The following is a 20,450-nucleotide window of genomic DNA, read 5'->3' as shown; positions in this document are numbered from 1 at the left end:
CACTGGCAAGTCGAAGAATCTATTACTGAACTGGTTGAAAGATATCGTCATTTGCTAGCTGAACTACGCAAGCATGATGTGACTATTGAGGAGAAAGATAAAGTGACATGTCTAGCTGGAGCATTACCTTTGGAATGGAATGTTTCATTTTAACTATGAAGACCAGTGGAGAACTTGCTACTGCTACAGTGAACTCGTTTATTGCAAGACTTCAAGAAGAAGAGTTAGAATTGCTAAACAAAGTCAAGAGGTCTAAACAAGTTCAAGACACCAAAATGTATTGTCCGAATGGCTATACACCTCCTAAATCAGCTCATGCACCGTTTCAAACTGCTTTTGCTACAAACAATCAGAGTATGTATGGTTTAAATGTCAGCAGTACACCTATCCAATAGCCTTCGTATCCACCACAAGTTTCACCATGTTCACTGAACACTCAACCACAGCCTACTTCAAATACAGCTAAATCATATACACCATCTGCTACAGAAGTTTTATCTGCACTCAAGATCGAGAATATAAGAAAAGCAGGAAAGGAGAAGATTAATGAAGATATAGCATTGTTGTCTAATCTTGTGAACTCTTATGATACTTATTGAAGCGACCCATCCTAATCCATAAGGACGAATACAATACATATGATTACATCGCGAGGTATTTGACCTCTATATGATACATTTTACAAACATTGCATTCGTTTTTAAAAGACAAACTTTCATTTCATCGAAAGTTGACAGCATGCATACCATTTCATAATATATCTAACTATAATTGACTTAATAATAATCTTGATGAACTCGACGACTCGAATGCAACGTCTTTCGAAATATTTCATGAATGACTCCAAGTAATATCTCTAATATGAGCAAATACACCACGGAAGATTTCTTTCATACCTGAGAATAAACATGCTTTAAAGTGTCAACCAAAAGGTTGGTAAGTTCATTAATTTAACATAAATAATTATTTCCATCATTTTAATAGACCACAAGATTTTTATTTTCATTTCTCATAAATATACGTCCCATGCATAGCGACAAAAAATAATCATTCATATGGATTGAACACCTGGTAACCGACATTAACAAGATGCATATACGAATATCCCCTATCATTCCTGGACATCCATCGGACATGATAAAAATAAATTTGAAGTACTAAAGCATCCGGTACTTTGGATGGGGTTTGTTAGGCCTAATAGATCTATCTTTAGGATTCGCGTCAATTAGTAGATCGGTTTACTAATTCTTAGGCTACCAAGCAAAAAGGGGCATATTCGGCTTCGATCATTCAACCATATAATGTAGTTTCGATTACTTGTGTCTATTTCGTAAAACATTTATAAAAGCGCATGTATTCTCAGTCCCAAAAATATATATTGCAAAAGCATTTAAAAAGGGAGTAATGAAACTCACAATACGATATTTTGTACTAAAAATATGCATACGACAGAACTGAACAATGCAGGGTTGGCCTCGGATTCACGAACCTATAATAAACTTATATATCAACACATATAATTGAAGTTGAACAAATTATATGTTAATTTTAGTAATATATATTATTTCAATTGTGATGTTTATATATGTATATATACTTTTATATGTGATTATATTATCACTCAAAATATATTTATACACTATATGTAATTTAGTTATTATTATAGTTAATAATATTTCATATAAAAATATAGTATGTGATATACTCTTTATATATAAATCTCTTTTGTTTGTAATATTAATAATTATAATAATGCGAAAATAAGGATAATAATACTAATAATTAGATTTAATAACGATATTGATAATAATAATATATTAAAAATAATGATATTTATAATAATGATAATACTGGTAATAAAAATAGTCATAATATTAATAATAATAATAAAATCATGTTTAATGATAATAATAATAATAATAATAATAATAATAATAATAATAATAATAATAATAATTATTATAATAATAATTATAATCATAATAATAATAATAATAATAATAATAATAATGATACTTTTAATAATAATATTAATAATAATAAGTTTAATAAAAATGAAAATTTTAAATATAATGATAATTTTAATCTTAATGATAACTTTAAAAAAAATGATAGTTTTTAATAAAAATGATACTTTTAATAATAATGATAACTCATTTAATCATGACATAATTATAATTATATTCATAACTATATCTATATATTATCTTATTCATAACAGTGCATATAATTAATCTTTTCAATTGTAATTACTTTAACTATGATCATAACCATAATCTTTTTTATTAATATTTCTTAATATAAATTATATCTATCTTTACTTTTATCATAAACATAATATTAATTATTAGTAATAATAAATAATAATAAAAATCATAACAATAATAATAAAGATAATAATAATAATAATAATAATAATAATACTACCTCAAGAGAATAAGCTTTTAAAAATAAAGACGCCGCTGTCCGGGCTCGAACCCGAGACCTCTCGCTCACCCAACACCTCACCAAACCATCTCGCCATTTTAGTTTTTCTGATTATAACTCAAACTGATTTATTATAACCCGTACTTATTTTCTGTTATATTCTCTTCTTCAAAATTTAATCGACCAAACAATACTCCTTCTCATTACCCAGTTCAGCCCATCAAGCCATCACAGTTCACGGCTCAACTTAAAAAAATAGATCATTATGGCCCGACAAATATAAACAGATTCGTGATTTACGTATAGAATGAATTATAGTGGCCTAACAAGTATTAAATCAATCCAATACCCCTTTTGAATTCGAATATAATTGAATTTGTGTGTCGGTGGAAAAAGCAGGTGGATAAAAAAGAAAGAATAACAGCTGTTTTGATGGATTGTTCATCTTCTTCATTTGAATCATCACAGGACACTCATATGCGTTAATCACCATCATAGGTTCCTCATCTTCCATCAATGTTCACCATGGTTGTACAGAAACGGTAAACATAAAGAACAACGAAGAAGAAGATGAAAAAAAAATTAAGTTTAAGGTGGTGATGAATAGTGGTGGGTTTCGATATTAGTTGTCAATTTATTCGATAAATAGCAAAGCCTTCTGCAACAGTAGTAGCAGGTTCTTTGTTATGGCGGTTTATGGTTGATGATGATGGTTATTTAGAATGGTTGTACGGTAGTTATGGGCCAAGGATGGTGGATGGTGGTATGATCGAGAGAAAAAAATGGTGGGTTGTGATTCATCCAGTAGCAAAAGAATATATATATATATATATATATATATATATATATATATATATATATATATATATATATTTATATATATATATATATATATATATATATATATATATATATATATATATATATATATATATATATATATATATATATATATATATATAACGCATATGTGTTGGTGTTTGGGTTTAAGTCGAGTAGGTGAAGTGATTGTGTAGCAGTAGTGTTGGGGAGGTCGATGGTGGTTGACGATCGAATATTACAAGGTGATGGTTTTTGAAAAAAATAACAACAAAGATGGCGATTTGCTTTGTGATCGGAATAGAAACATAGTAAGTAGCACGAACGGTGATGGTTGTGGTGATAGTTCTTGACCAAAATAAAAAAAATAAAAAAAATATAACGATAGGATGGTGGTTCGAAAGGATAGCAAATGGGTTGCAACTAAACATGAAATAACGAAATAGCAGCAGGAGCAGTTGATCGTAGGTGTTTTATGGGGGTGTTTTTGACTGTTCATGAAACAGAAAACAGAAGAAAACAACGAGTAACGGTTGCTGTAACAGTGGTTCATGATGGTTGTTGTAGGTGGGTTATTGAACCGGAACAGAAAGGCATTGGTGCATAGCAGTCACACTTTAACGAGTGGTTCGTGCTTGATGCTTTTGGTTTCGAAGTGGTCCGATAATATCAAGTAGTTATTCACGTGTTTGGGTGAAGATGTTTATGGTGATTGTTGTGGGTTTGGAGGTAGTGATCATAGGTGAAGGTGACGATTGATATATGCACATATGTATGTATAAAGAATTAGAAGTGGTGCGTGTGGTTGCATCTGCAGAAATCATGAAGTAAAACCATGGGTCTTGGTTGGCTTGTCGATGGAGGTAGCGGGTTGTAGAGGATGGTGGCGATGTTAGATTATTGTAGGAGATGAGTAGAATTGATTTGGTTAGTTATAGTGATAGTTATCATCCTCTATCTATCTATATATAATCCTCTATCTATCTGTATGTAATATATAATATAGAGTATTATGTTGAAATTCCCCACTAATCTAAATAAGTGAAAGAATATGATACAGTAATATAAGTCATATGTGTTCGGATTAAAAAGGCATGCACTATCAATAGTAACCTTCAATATCATTCAATCAATTATGAATAGCATAGCCGCCCTTCTTTTGTAATTATATTACCGACACTATTAGCACGCACTGTTATATCGTACTCCGTTGTTAATTAGTGGCGAATAAATGTTCTCAGAAAAATCTCAAAATTTTAAATTAAATATATTTATTTATTTTGGTCATTATGGTATAAAATTCAGTCATTAATTTAATAATAAAAATTACATCAACTGTCCTTCTCATTTATGGGTAAAATAAAAAGTATTAAAATTAAATAATTAGATCCTAAATATACTTTTAATAAGCCTATAACTTATATAACTCGTTTTCTTATCACCGTTTATTTTAAAATTATATAAGTTTGAATTTAACTTTCTTAATATCAATCGAAACATAAAACGAGTATTACAATCATTTAATATTTATTTTTAATTAATTATTATAATATCCTATTTTTATTTTATTAATTTTTAATAACAACAACATATAATACTTCAAATTATATTTCGAATTATTATTTATATATACATACACACATATCTATTTACAATTAATTGTTCGTGAATCGTCGAGAATAGTTGAAGGGTAATTGAATATATGAACACGGTTCAAAATTTTTGAGATTTAATCAAATAGACTTTGCTTATCGTGTCGAATCGAATAAAGATTCAAGTTTAAATTTGGTCGGAAATTTTCGAGTCGTCACACTTATCTTGATGGTCGTGTGGGTAATATTCATCTAACAATAGAAGATTATCAACAACTTGATAAAGAAGAAGCAGAAAGGATGGATATAATGTGGGGTATGGCAAATCTGGTGAGAAGAGCTAATGATTATGAAGAGAGAACTGGGAAACCGATCAGACTGACCAAGGATACAAAATTAGGTTTCGATATGAATACTGTTACCTGTTACAATTGTGGAGAATTAGGTCATTTATCAAGGCAGTGTACTAAACAGAAGAAGCAGGGTAATCACAATCCGTTCAGAAATCAGAACTATAATCGTGTTAGTTCCCAAAGTCAATCAACAAAGCGTGAAATCTACATTTCTGACAAGGGAAATGATGTAGAAACTGCGAAAAATCCTAACAAAGCTATAGTTGTCATTCATGGAGACAATGATGATTGGTCAATTAAATTGAATGTGAATGATCAACCAAAAGCCAACATGGCAAAGATCACTGAAGCTGAGTCAAAATGTGTTTCTGATCAAAGCATAATTGAGAAGATAATGGCTCGCACTGAAAGAGCAGAAGAGATATCTCGAACCATTAGAAAGGACATAGTTCAGAAAAAAGGTGAAAGATAAATTTAAGAAAGCACGTGATTCTGTTCCTCGAACACCTGAATCAGGAAGCATTTCACCTACTTCATCAGAGGACTACTATTTCAACAGTTGGAAGAATAAGTATGATGATATCCCAATGTGTGAAGATAGTCTAGAAGTTGATCAAAGTGAAGAAACATTGATTGATGCTGATAAGGAACTAGACGAATGGGGTAGAATGATTGCTGTAGAATTAGAGATGTTGGTTCTTATGGGTGAAGGTTCAGATCTAGACAGTTTAAGTTCAGAAGTTGATGATCCAGATACAAGGTTAGATTCAGATTTAGAAAGTTCTAAGGGTTCTACTGATTTTGAGATGTTGAACAAGCAAGCAGTGGATTTACTCAAGAAGTGTTTATCAGAATGTGATCGTGTAAAGGTGTCAGGGTTGACAAGAGATAAGGATATCTGGGATAAAATCGAAGAGATATATTTGGGTAAAGGTTTAGCGAACGATGATGCATCAGTGTTTCTTACAGATTCTTCAGAATCAGAAGATGAATTCGATGATGGGAAGAAGACAAACTACTTTGCTTTTATGGCTGATACTTCTTCATCAAATAGCGCTCAAGAGGTAACTTCTAATTTTTGCTCGAATTCAAACGCTGAATGTGCTCAATGTGCTAAATATAAGATAACCATAGATAACCTGAACAAAACATATGATGAGATGCGTGACAAATATCATGCCAACCTTGTGGCCAAAAAGATTGAAAATGATTTAAAAGAAGAAATTAAAGTATATAAAAAACAGATTCATGATCTTAAATGTTATAACTTTGATTTAAATCAAGCTTTAATCAAACGTGTTGACACGATAAATGAATTGAAAAAGGAAAATGAGTGTGTCAAAGCTGATTTAGAAGCCATGTCAATCAAAATGAAATGCTGGGCAAGTGCATCTCAGTGGAATGCACTTATGGTTGAACTTAATGATCAAAAGGGTAAAGGCATTGAATATAAGTCCGTATCTCCTCCTTTTCAAAACAAATACGTTAATGCAAATGTGGTTGATGGACAGCCAGAAGATTGTGTTCCACCTAGTTATGAGAACTATGCTGATAGGAACAAGAAGTCTAACTCAACTGAGAATGTGACTTCAGAGGAAACTGCTGAAGGTGCTTTAGATCATGATGAAGATAAGAAAAACGGTCTAGGAGATAATACAGTTAGACGAAGGGTGATAACACCAAGAGGTCCAGTTCCTAAAGGTCCTGTTAAAATTTTGAAAAATCCTAGATTTTATAACAGACCTGTTCCTCCTGTTACCCCTAAGCCTGTTCAAAAAGAGAGATCAAATGATTCTCCTGTGTACGTAAGAGCACAAGACCCCTCATCTTCAAACTCTAATAGTGTGTATCAATTTAGAGGACATAGGGAGTTTAGACAATGTTTTAATTGTGCTGTTTTTGGACACATTGCTGCTAATTGTCCTAGAAGATTCCGTTCCCCAAGACATAAAGTTGACTTGTCACATGATGATTCTAGATCATCTCATGTTCATCGAATAGGTTTTCATGTAAATGATGAATTTCGTGATAAAAGATCTAAGACAAATGTTGTCTTTGGATATTCCAAGAAAAAGAACTTCAATAGGTCTATTTCTCCTGTGAAAGGAAAAATTCCAAAAAGAAGTTTTGAGGTAAATGTTGCCGGATCTAGTGAGCAAGGTAGACCTTTTGAACCAAAGTTGAGGTCTCCATCTCAAAAAGCTAGTCGCAGAAAGTATTTTTCTAGAATTAAACCACGGATGAATCATTCAGATTCAGAGAGGAATGTCAGACACCAAGAGCGTGACACCTCTCCTTCCAAATTTGCTAAGTTTAAGGTTTCAAATGATGAGATTTCTCCTGACTCAAACGGGAAATGGATGGAATTTCAAACTATGGGTGTTAATGGACAACCTACTGCCATCCGGGCGTGGGTTCCCATTATCAATTAACTTCTTAATGTGATATGCAGGGAACCAGGGTACCTGCAAATAACACCTGGATAGTGGATAGCAGCGCTTCAAGACATATGACAGGACGTCTATCTCTTCTTTCGGATGTACACCCAATTAAGGGAGGTTATGTTGCATTTGCTGGAGATAAGGGTGGTCATATTTCAGCTCAAGGTTTACTGAAGAATGATAAAGTTAGTTTCGATAAAGTGAACTATTGTCAAGAGCTTGCAAATAACCAGTTATCGGTTCCACAAATCTGTGAAAAATCCTTCAAAGTAGCATTTGATGATGAATTCAGCTACATCTTGAAACCAGAGTTTGTGATTCCTCCTAAAAATGATTTTGATGAAGGCTCCTAGACAAGCTGATTTATACATGCTAGATATGAATGTTGCTGCTTCAACTTCCGAACATCATCAAGCTTTTATTTCTAAAGCGATTGAACAAGATTCTATTACATGGCACAAACGCATGGGTCATTTAAGTTTTCGGAAGATGAACCATTTGGTTCACAACAATCTTGTTAAAGGTGTTGATCTTCGTTCGTTTCAGATTCCAGGTACATGTGTTCCGTGTAAGAAGGGTAAGCAGAGCAAGAAAGCATATAAGTTGGTGAAGTATAATCCAATTCCTACTCCACTTGAGTTGTTGCACATGGATCTCTTTGGTCCAATTCGTTTTGAAAATATTGATGGAAGTAAGTATTGTCTGGTGGTAACTGATGATTATTCAAGATTCTCATGGGTTATGTTTTTGAAAGAGAAGTCTGATACGTTTGAGAATTTGAAAGTGCTAATCAATCGATTAGAGACAAGTTTTAATCTAAAAGTTATAAAGATTCGATGCGATAATGGTACAGAATTCAAGAATCAGTATCTTGCAGGTTTCTTTATTGAGAAAGGTATCAATATGCAGTTCAGCTCTGCATACGCTCCTCAGATGAACGGTGTTGCTGAAAGAAAGAATAGGGTTTTGATCGATACTGCTAGGACTATGCTAGCTGATTCATCGTTACCTGTTCATTTTTGGGGTGAAGTTGTTGCAAATGCTTGTTACACAATGAATCGAGTTTTAACTGTTAAACGACTAGGTAAAACGTGCTATGAATTATTGCATGGGAGAAAACCTTCTTTGAAGCATCTATGTGATGACCCGGGAATTTCCGATCAAATTTAAACTTTAATCTTTATATGTTCCCGACACGATAAGTAAAATTTGTAATGTTAAGTCTCTAAAACTTTGAACTATGTTCATGCATACATTTGACCTTTGACTATGCCCGATGATTCACGAACAATTATGTTTAAATAAATATGTATATATATATATATATATATATATATATATATATATATATATATATATATATATATATATATATATAAACAAAAGTATATATAATGATTTGAAATAAGAAAATACAAATTAATCATTAGAATATAATATGTAAAATAATATACAAAATAATCAAGCTATTATTAAATTGAGTCTATATAAATATATATATGATTCCTGTATACAATAAATATTATTTGTATATTGTAATATATATAAATTATTTAAATATTAAATAAGATATTATATAATATAAGTATAACATAATTATATGGTGTAAAATATGTATCAAATTTAATTACAAGTTAAAATATAGCTATTATATTAATAAATAATAATGATATTAGTATTATTAATATTATCAACTTGGTATATAGTATATATATATATATATATATATATATATAAGAACGGATAAGCATTAGTTGTTGTATCAATATTATTAGTATTACTTTCATTATTATTATTAATGTTAAAATATGTATATATATATATATATATATATATATATATATATATATATATATATATATATAAATATATAAAAGTTGAAACATATAAACTTACTTACAAAATTTAAAATATTACACTATTATTAATATTATTGGTATTATTTCTAATAAACCTTATAATTAGTAATAAGAATATGATTTTTGTTATTTTTTGTGACATCATCAATATTATTATTGTTCCTATTATTATTATTAGTTTTATTATTATTAATAATATTAAAAGTATTATTATTATTAATCATATTCATATTTGTTTATTTATTTACCAAATCTTGCAGACAAATACAAATTCTGTTATAAATTGGATTCCCCTTGTCTCTAATCCAAGTACGGGTCCAAATCAAGTTAGATAGAAAACAAATTCAGTAAAGATAAGATTCAATCTATTATTCAATCTGTTTGTTTTATTTTTCTTATTTTCTCTCCCTCTATCTTCTTCTTATGCTAGCAATATTAGTACCACCTAAAAACAATCAATCAGCTCAAATTGATGAAGAGATAATTCAGTCTTCCACTATCTGTATCCATTATATTTCCACTTAACTGCAACTATCTGAGAAATCAAAAACCCAGAACATATTAACAGCTCGATACCCCTGTCCAGTTTCATTTTTCAAAGGCTTCGGTTCAGATTCAAAATCTTTCAATGCAATTCTGTTTTAAATGTTTCATATAAACTAACAGCAAGGTTTCATAGCCCAAATTATCCTATCGCGTTTTAATTTCAGAGTCAAAGTTTTTTTTTTAAAAGTCAACGAACGTGTTCTTAGTAAAAATTCGGAATTTATATTATGTTTTAAATTAAATTGTTATTTCAGAAAGATTCTGGGAGTGATTTAGAATCTATTTTTAGAAGAAATCAAAGTCTAAAATGACCTTAATTCCAAAATCAAGTTTGTATATTGCTGTGTTCTTCGCGAACTGATTTACTGCTATAAACTTCTCTGTATTTTTTTTTATCTGTTGATCATACGAATCCAACATAGGTTGATTATGTTTCAAAATCATGTATAAATCAAATTCTTTTATTGCTGATATGATTGATTATGGAACGGGCTGTTTGAGTTAAGAAGAAGGAGAAGATAATACGAAAAACATTTGTTAAATAATATTGGGTTTTAAATTAAAACAGAAAGACACAAGCAGAGTAACGGTTAGAGGTGGTGTTGGGTTAACGAGTGGTTGCGGGTTCGAGTCCCCTCTGGAGCATTTATTTTTAGGATGGATTTTGGAAGGGTATATACTTCTACTACTACTATTATTATTATTATTATTATTATTATTATTATTATTATTATTATTATTATTATTATTATTATTATTATTATTATTATTATTATTATTATTATTATTATTATTGTTATTATTATTATTATTGTATGATATTGTTATTGTTATTGATTGTTATTATCATTTTTAATAAATATTGTTATTATGATGTAAGTTAATATTATCACTAATATAATAAATAATCTTAATACTATTGTTATAACTAAGTATTATCAATAAGAATTAATGGTTTCATTTTATAGTTATCGATAATATTATTATCATTATTACTAAAAGTATTATTATTTTAAATCTATCACTTTTATTAAAATTAGTAATTAGTAATATCATTATCATTATTAATAAGTATTAGTATTATTAAAGTTAGTATTAGAATTATCGTCTAGACAACATTATTAGTATTACTATTAATTCGATCATTAAAATTATCATATTAAAAATTAATATTTTTATTTCTACTATTATTACTATTATTATTATTATTATTATTAGTATTACCATTATTCTTATTAGCATTAAAATAATTAATAAAATCATCATTATTATAACTAACATTAGGATATGATTATTAGAATAATTAATGTTATTATAATAACTACCTTTCCAAATAACTGATATATATAAAAGTATATTAAGACACATAACATAATAAAATCAATATTTTCATATACAAAGAATATTTGAGTCATATATATATATATATATATATATATATATATATATATATATATATATATATATATATATATATATATATATATATATATATCATTATTATAAAAATAATACAATTAATAAATTATTATATATATAAATTTATTCGCTTACAATTATGTGTATTAATAAACATACAAATGATATAGGTTCGTGAATCCGAGGCCAACCCTGCATTGTTTAATGACGTCATATGTATTTTTACTACAAAATACAGTATAGTGAGTTTCATTTGCTCCCTTTTACTCTTTACATTTTTGGGACTGAGAATACATGCACAACTTTTATAACTGTTTTATGAAATAGACACAAGTAATCAAAATTACATTATATGGTTGAATGATCGAAATCGAATATGCCCCTTTTTATTAAGTCTGGTAATCTAAGAATTAGGGAACAGACACCCTAATTGACGCGAACTCTAAAGATAGATCTATCGGGCCCAACAAGCCCCATCCAAAGTACCGGATGCTTTAGTACTTCGAAATTTATGTCATGTCCGAAGGAGGATCCCGGAATGATGGGGATATTCTTATATGCATATTGTGAATGTCGGTTACCAGGCGTTCAATCCATATGAATGATATTTTTGTCTCTATGCATGGGACGTATGTTTATGAGAAATGGAAATATGAAATCTTGTGGTCTATTAAAATTATGAAATGATTACTTATGTTAAACTAATGAACTCACCAACCTTTTGGTTGACATTTGAAAGCATGTTAATTCTCAGGTACGAAAGAAATCTTCCGCTGTGCATTTGCTCATTTTAGAAATATTACTTGGAGTCATTCATGGCATATTTCAAAAAACGTTGCATTCGAGTCGTCGAGTTCATCAAGATTATTATTAAGTCAATTATAGTTGGATATATTCTGAAATGGTATGCATGCCGTCAAATTTCGTTATAAAGAAAGATTGTCATTTAAAATTGAATGCAATGTTTGTAAAATGTATCATATAGAGGTCAAATACCTCGCGATGTAATCAACTGTTGTGAATCGTTTATAATCGATATGGATCTTGTCCAGATGGATTAGGACGGGTCCTTTCAGTTGGTATCAGAGCGGTGGTCTTAGCGAACCAGGTCTTGCATTAGTGTGTCTAACTGATAGTCGTTAGGATGCATTAAAGAATCTGGACTTCGACCGTGTCTGCATGTCAAAAGTTTTACTTATCATTTTTGTCGGAAATCATCTGTTTATCATCCTTAGGAATTTACCTGCTCATCATTCTTAGTCTAAACACCTCTTACTGTAATGATTGCATGAATAGTGTATAGACAAAATTCGTATCTTAGCGTATCTGCTAATTTATATCTTAGTATATATGTTATTGTTATCTTTGCCTGACAGCTTCCGTAGAATCCTCCATAACTTATGGAATTTTAGTATTATATATGCATATGTAAACTATGTATTGCAGGGTACTAATCTACATCCTATAATCTATTTCTTATCGAAAATCCTTCATCTGATCGTACGAGATGAATCCTGCAACCAGTTCGAGTCTCTCAAATTCCGATAGCTATTCCGATAGTTATTCCGACAGCTATTCCAATATGGATTTCCACTCGAACTTCGAAAGCAGTGTAATTGGAATGGAACAACTAGTCAGCCATCCCTACTTCATCTGATGGGTTCGTAGTCGACTTAATCAATGGAGACGCGCAGAAGGCAATCCCTTCCACCAACCGAATTCACCTCTTGACAATGAACCTGAAGCGTTTACCGGTGGACCTATCCGAAACACCATTTTCAGCCTCATTTCCAGGGTAGCTCGTCACGATTATATTCTATCTAAAATTCTAAACCTTATTCATCTGCTCGTTCCGGCCGACAATCATTCCAGAATAATATAAGAAGTCAACGAGCTTCGCGCCCGAGTTTTAGCCTTGTAAAATATGGTGCAAAACGTACCAGCTTCAGCAACATCACCGGCACCAACAGTACCATCAGTAACAGCACCAGTACCATCAACAATCCATGCCTCAACATCTCATTATGTACCTCGAGTATAATCATCGTTCTACGTATCGTTCTACATCGATTATCTTCGTTCTTCATGACGATTAAGTAATCTCTAAATGTTTTAGAGATTATGTATTCTAGTTCTAATGGTAAACCAAATGAGTTTAATATCATATTAACTCATTAAATCCATGATTATATCTGAAGAAAATATATATGTATATATATTTTCATAAAGATTGTAATTAAAAATTCTTTTGTACAAACTGTTAATGATGAAATATTTTAACGGGTAGGTAATACCCGAGGAATATTTAAATTTCACATTAATAAATTACATTGTACGTTCTTCGAATCTGTTTCAACAGTTATATACTATCCTATTTACATCCACCGATATACGTATCCGTTCACCAAAGAATAACCATATTCATTCAATTTCATATTTGGATTTTGATTTATCAGAATCCAACAAGTGGCATAATGAAGAAAACATTTGACAAAATAAAATTTGTTAGAAACAAACAAATTAACTATGAGAAATTTTGTTAAGAATCCACGCTAACTGTTCCTAGCTAATTGTTCCTAGCTAACAGATTACATTTTATTTATCGCAATTTAATTATCGCAATTTATATTCTCGCAATTTTATTTATCGCCATTTAATTTCTGTTATTTACTTTACGCACTTTATTATTCGTCATTTAAATTTCTGTTATTTATTTTACGCACTTTAAATATCGGGACACGTATACAAGGTTTTGACATATCATATCGACGCATCTATATATATTATTTGGAATCACCATAGACACTCTATATGCAGTAATGATCGAGTTCTCTATACAGGGTTGAGGTTGATTCTATAATAATATATATACTATGAGTTGTGATCGAGTCTGAGACGTATACGGGTCACGACACGTATTAATTAATTCGAATGTTATATATTAAACTATATATGAATTATTGGACTGTCAACTGTGAACTATCGACTGTGGACTAATAACATTGGACAATTAAAATGAATTAAAATATTGATTATAATATATGAAACTAAACAATTCTTCAAGTTGCCACTTGATTTCCTCTTAAACATCATTTGTATCTTCACGATTATATTCTGCGTTCAAACCTTTCATGATTCTTGAAAACACCTCAATCGATAGGATGAATCAACCGCACTTCATTTACGGAAGGAAAGATTTATGCATATAGTTATGCACCTGAGAAACTCTCGGCAACTGAGTAAAAGTTTAACACGTAGCCGCGTCAGATCCTTTGACATTTATTAGCAAAAATAACTTTGCAATCCCTTTTCAAGGTAGCCAATTTTGTCACAGCTTCAGCAAGTCAACTTCGACTTTTCATTCGAAATAGCCTTACTATAATCCTGATATATACGATTACCCTTTTGATACCGGAGAATTCTTTTATATTTCACCATATTACCAGTAGACGTACCAGCAACCTCGTTGCTTCTTGGCTTAAGTCTCCCTGACAAATCATTATATTTATTCATTGAAACCCTATCCTATACTCATCCACATCTTGTAACGAGAACTGCCATAACAGTTACCAAGAATCAGCAATCAGTACTTTGAAAACTCACAGCATATCTACATCAACAGTTATATGTATGACATTTATCTCCTAGAATTATGATCTCTTATTCTGAAATTCTGAAAAGCACTCAGTCACAAATCAATACTCTGAATGTTGAAAAAGCTGAATGAAGCAGCAGAAACCATAGATAACCGTAAAACGACCTTAATCCTCGAAAGTTTGATGATAAAGAATAGTATGTTGGAAAAGCTCAGAAAAGTTGGAACTGAAAAACGGATTGAGCTAACCACGAAGGAGACCAAGGACAAATACAAGGACTATACCCTATATTCAAAGAATCCAGATAATTCTGGATCCGTTGAAATCTTTAGAGAATATCTTGCTCCGAAGTCATGTTAAAATCTTGCGGAAAATCTTTCTCCATCAACCATCGAACTTAGAAATTCCAAAATATCATCATCAATATCTTCGATATTTTTGAGGATATTTTTATAAATATTCTCGTCCGAAATTATACACCTCTTCGTGCTTCCTGTGTATCATTATATTGGAAACATTCAATAGAAAATTTAGTACCGAAAAGCGGATTATACGAAACTATGAAGGAAGCCGTGACAAATCACAAAGAATAAGTTGACTTAAAAGAATCCAAATAACTCAATGCCTGCTGAAGTCTTTAGCGAATATCTTGCTCCTTACTCCAAACTCTTGTGAACAAATTTTCTTCACCATCCTTCAATAATAGAAATTCTAAGATATCATAGTATCTTTCATTATAAATATCCTCCATATTTCTGAAGATATTTTCATAACTATTCTTATCTGAAATCATTAACCTCTTCATGCTATCAGTGTTACATCATATAGAAACTGTTAGTTTCTATATTCTGTAAACTTTCGAGTTTAAAATACGAATGTTTTGAAGTAGTGTTGGGAACTGATGCATGAGTTAGTATAATATAATGACACTTGATCAACGTGATTATATTACAGTAAGTCATGCTGAGTTTCTAATGGGACATGATGATTCGCAGATCATAACGTCATCATGTGCCATGTTACATAACTCTTTCATTCTGCTTAACTTCTGAACATATCAAGAAAGTATATTCATGATAGTTCTATTCTCAGTAAATCTGGTAATTTGACAAATCAAATCGTGCCATTACGATTTCCTTCTTAGAACATTAACAATCTTCATTCCGAATTTATATCTACGAATTCTGAACCATTACAAGCGGTGTTTAATCGCAAGAAGAAGAAACGAAGGGATAAAGTTCCAAAATATAAGAGAAAATATAAAGCCCAATAAACAGCACGGAGATTACAAACCGTGAATATTAATACGAATAACAATATAAAGACATGGTATAATTAAGAATAGTATTACCCCAAGGTAATAGTAGGAGTAAACAGATTCTTCTGGTGGAAGATTGATAAGAAGGATGACAGAAATGATAATTGAGAAAACATCAAGGATTAGAACGGGATTAAGCAATTCACAACCTTTTGGATGTATGGACTAAGAAAGAAAGTATAGGAATGATGATAATAATGGAACGGAAGAGTTAATTTATAATGGAAATATCAGACAGAGTAATCGAAGCAGATCACCGTATTTAATTATAGAGATCTTAATTTCCTTATTCGCCGCAGAATCAAATCTTTTAGATTTCGAAGATTTTCTTTTAAATCCCTTGAATTCCGGAATTCAACCCTGACTACGTCACCAGTTAAGACAAATCTGCATTTACTCATTTCAATCTTTTATGATAGCTTCACTCGTACTCTTCGAGTAATCGAATTGTTTTATCTATATTAATCAATAATGATAAAACCCGATTTATCAACTCATATTCGTTAAGAAAGCATTTTATTTGTTAGCCATGACCACCTCACTCAAATTTCAGGATGAAATTTCTTTAACGGGTAGGTACTGTGATGACCCGGGAATTTCCGATCAAATTTAAACTTTAATCTTTATATGTTCCCGACACGATAAGCAAAATTTGTAATGTTAAGTCTCTAAAACTTTGAACTATGTTCATGCATACATTTGACCTTTGACTATGCCCGATGATTCACGAACAATTATGTTTAAATAAATATGTAAATATATATATATATATAGATATATAAATATAAACAAAAGTATATATAATGATTTGAAATAAGAAAATACAAATTAATCATTAGAATATAATATGTAAAATAATATACAAAATAATCAAGCTATTATTAAATTGAGTCTATATAAATATATATATGATTCCTGTATACAATAAATATTATTTGTATATTGTAATATATATAAATTATTTAAATATTAAATAAGATATTATATAATATAAGTATAACATAATTATATGGTGTAAAATATGTATCAAATTTAATTACAAGTTAAAATATAGCTATTATATTAATAAATAATAATGATATTAGTATTATTAATATTATCAACTTGGTATATAGTATATATATATATATAAGAACGGATAAGCATTAGTTGTTATATCAATATTATTAGTATTACTTTCATTATTATTATTAATGTTATTATTAATGTTAAAATATGTATATATATATATATATATATATATATATATATATATATATATATATATATATATATATATATATATATATATATATATATATATATATATATATATATATATAAGTTGAAACATATAAACTTACTTACAAAATTTAAAATATTACACTATTATTAATATTATTGGTATTATTTCTAATAAACCTTATAATTAGTAATAAGAATATGATTTTTGTTATTTTTTGTGACATCATCAATATTATTATTGTTCCTATTATTATTATTAGTTTTATTATTATTAATAATATTAAAAGTATTATTATTATTAATCATATTCATATTTGTTTATTTATTTACCAAATCTTGCAGACAAATACAAATTCTGTTATAAATTGGATTCCCCTTGTCTCTAATCCAAGTACGGGTCCAAATCAAGTTAGATAGAAAACAAATTCAGTAAAGATAAGATTCAATCTATTATTCAATCTGTTTGTTTTATTTTTCTTATTTTCTCTCCCTCTGTCTTCTTCTTATGCTAGCAATATTAGTACCACCTAAAAACAATCAATCAGCTCAAATTGATGAAGAGATAATTCAGTCTTCCACTATCTGTATCCATTATATTTCCACTTAACTGCAACTATCTGAGAAATCAAAAACCCAGAACATATTAACAGCTCGATACCCCTGTCCAGTTTCATTTTTCAAAGGCTTCGGTTCAGAGTTTAAATTCAAAATCTTTCAATGCAATTCTGTTTTAAATGTTTCATATAAACTAACTGCAAGGTTTCATAGCCCAAATTATCCTATCGCGTTTTAATTTTAGAGTCAAAGTTTTTTTTTAAAAGTCAACGAACGTGTTCTTAGTAAAAATTCGGAATTTATATTATGTTTTAAATTAAATTGTTGTTTCAGAAAGATTCTGGGAGTGATTTAGAATATATTTTTAGAAGAAATCAAAGTCTAAAATGACCTTAATTCCAAAATCAAGTTTGTATATTGCTGTGTTCTTCGCGAATTGATTTACTGCTATAAACTTCTCTGTATTTTTTTTTTATCTGTTGATCATACGAATCCAACATAGGTTGATTATGTTTCAACATCATGTATAAATCAAATTCTTTTATTGCTGATATGATTGATTATGGAACGGGCTGTTTGAGTTAAGAAGAAGGAGAAGATAACACGAAAAACATTTGTTAAATAATATTGGGTTTTAAATTAAAACAGAAAGACACAAGCAGAGTAACGGTTAGAGGTGGTGTCGGGTTAACGAGTGGTTGCGGGTTCGAGTCCCCTCTGGCGCATTTATTTTTAGGATGGCTTTTGGAAGGGTATATACTTCTACTACTACTATTATTATTATTATTATTATTATTATTATTATTATTATTATTATTATTATTATTATTATTATTATTATTATTATTATTATTATTATTATTATTATTATTATTATTATTATTGTATGATATTGTTATTGTTATTGATTGTTATTAACATTTTTAATAAATATTTTTATTATGATGTAAGTTAATATTATCACTAATATAATAAATAATCTTAATACTATTGTTATAACTAAGTATTATCAATAAGAATTAATGGTTTCATTTTATAGTTATCGATAATATTATTATCATTATTACTAAAAGTATTATTATTTTAAATCTATCACTTTTATTAAAATTAGTAATTAGTAATATCATTATCATTATTAATAAGTATCAGTATTATTAAAGTTAGTATTAGAATTATCGTTTAGACAACATTATTAGTATTACTATTAATTCGATCATTAAAATTATCATATTAAAAATTAATATTTTTATTTCTACTATTATTACTATTATTATTATTATTATTAGTATTACCATTATTCTTATTAGCATTAAAATAATTAATAAAATCATCATTATTATAACTAACATTAGGATATGATTATTAGAATAATTAATGTTATTATAATAACTACCTTTCCAAACAACTGATATATATAAAAGTATACTAAGACACATAACATAATAAATCAATATTTTCATATACAAAGAATATTTGAGTCATATATATATATATATATATATATATATATATATATATATATATATATATATATATATATATATATCATTATTATAAAAATAATACAATTAATAAATTATTATATATATAAATTTATTCGCTTACAATTATGTGTATTAATAAACATACAAATGATATAGGTTCGTGAATCCGAGTCCAACCCTGCATTGTTCAATGACATCATATGTATTTTTACTACAAAATACAGTATAGTGAGTTTCATTTGCTCCCTTTTACTCTTTACATTTTTGGGACTGAGAATACATGCGCAACTTTTATAACTGTTTTATGAAATAGACACAAGTAATCAAAATTACATTATATGGTTGAATGATCGAAATCGAATATGCCCCTTTTTATTAAGTCTGGTAATCTAAGAATTAGGGAACAGACACCCTAATTGACGCGAACTCTAAAGATAGATCTATCGGGCCCAACAAGCCCTATCCAAAGTACCGGATGCTTTAGTACTTCGAAATTTATTTCATGTCCGAAGGAGGATCCCGGAATGATGGGGATATTCTTATATGCATATTGTGAATGTCGGTTACCAGGCGTTCAATCCATATGAATGATATTTTTATCTCTATGCATGGGACGTATGTTTATGAGAAATGGAAATATGAAATCTTGTGGTCTATTAAAATTATGAAATGATTATTTATGTTAAACTAATGAACTCACCAACCTTTTGGTTGACATTTGAAAGCATGTTAATTCTCAGGTACGAAAGAAATCTTTCCGCTGTGCATTTGCTCATTTTAGAAACATTACTTGGAGTCATTCATGGCATATTTCAAA

This window comes from Rutidosis leptorrhynchoides, chromosome 3 (assembly GCF_046630445.1).
Source record: "Rutidosis leptorrhynchoides isolate AG116_Rl617_1_P2 chromosome 3, CSIRO_AGI_Rlap_v1, whole genome shotgun sequence".
NCBI classification, from domain to species: Eukaryota; Viridiplantae; Streptophyta; class Magnoliopsida; order Asterales; family Asteraceae; genus Rutidosis; species Rutidosis leptorrhynchoides.
Note: the sequence above shows the minus strand (reverse complement) of the source record.